This window comes from Petaurus breviceps, unplaced genomic scaffold (genome assembly GCF_028583685.1).
Source record: "Petaurus breviceps papuanus isolate PSGF00001 unplaced genomic scaffold, PetGlider_PUasm1.0 208, whole genome shotgun sequence".
Taxonomy (NCBI): Eukaryota; Metazoa; Chordata; class Mammalia; order Diprotodontia; family Petauridae; genus Petaurus; species Petaurus breviceps.
This window is the reverse complement of record NW_027185852.1, coordinates 10,950,252-10,951,600: the sequence shown is the minus strand read 5'-3', so window position 1 is coordinate 10,951,600 and position 1,349 is coordinate 10,950,252.

Below are 1,349 nucleotides of genomic sequence, written 5' to 3'. Positions count from 1 at the left end.
AATGTGAATTTGGTGAGAGTATGGAGCCTCGAGAAAAAATCCTGCACAGCATATCATGTTGCCAAGGAAGAAAAGCAAATAGCTCAATACTTGGGGTGATTAGGTGCTGCAGTGGAGAGGTTACAAGAGATTCAGGAAGATCTGAGTTCAAATCCAGTCTCTCTCAGCCTTAGTTTTCTCATCTGTAAGATGGGGATAATAATAATAGTGTCTACCTGGGGCAGCTGGGTGGTACTGACCCTGGAGTCAGGAGGACCTGAGTTCAAATTCGACCTCAGACACTTAACACTCACTAGCTGCCTGACGTTGGGCAAGTCACTTAACCCCAATGGCCCTGCTTTCCCCCTCCAAAAAGACAAAAAAAAAAAAAAGGTAATAATAGTGTCCACCTCACAGGGTCTTGCTAAGTATCAAAAGTGATAACGTATGAAAAGTGCTTTGTAAACTTTGTAAAAGCTCTCTGAACAAAAGCTGGTGTTATTCATCCTTCATTGTAGAAGATGCTAAGAAGTTCTCTAGAAGAGGACCCACAAAGTCTCCAGGGTGACATCTTGACATACTCATGAGGTGGATTTAAGTCCTCAACCTCACTCTCTCCTCTGGAGTCTTCAGAGTACAACGACAAGACAAAAGACGACTGGGGATGACCCAGAATGCAATGGGTGACCTGAGGTCTTTCCCAGGGCTCAGCTTGTCTGAGGCATTGCCCATTCAGTGAGTATGGGCTGAGAATTGAGACAAAAGACAGCTAGCTTTTGTTACTTTCACTAAAGAAAGGTGTCTCAACCAAATTGGAATTTTAATTAATTAAGTGTGACACAAAATCTCAGAATGCTTTTTCAGTGACAACTTCAAAGTCCCCATCAGGATTCTGTGCCCATTCCTTCTCATTCATTTTTCCTCTTTTGTGGTCTTCACGTGTGTGAACTCTTATTTTTTGGCTTATGCATTTTTCATTATCTCATAAGGCCTTTCTAGATTTTTAAAATTCCTCTACCAAGTTAGTCTTAATTACATTATGATCTTTTAATTATACAAATATGCCACAATTTATTTAGCCATTTCCCTATTATTATGCATTTAGTTAGCTTCCAGTTTTGTTTGTTTGCAATTACATAGGATGCTGCATTAAAAATAGTAATTTTTAAACATATAGTTACGTTGTTTTGGATAATACTTTCAAGGTATATTCCAAAAAATGTGCAATAAAAGTTGATGAAGAAAAAATCTTATACCTTGTTTCAAAAAATCAACCTCATAGGGGCGGCTAGGTAGCACAGCAAGTAAGAACACCGGCTCCAGTGTCGGATGACCTGGAGCTCGAATCCCTGGCTCGGACACTTAGCACC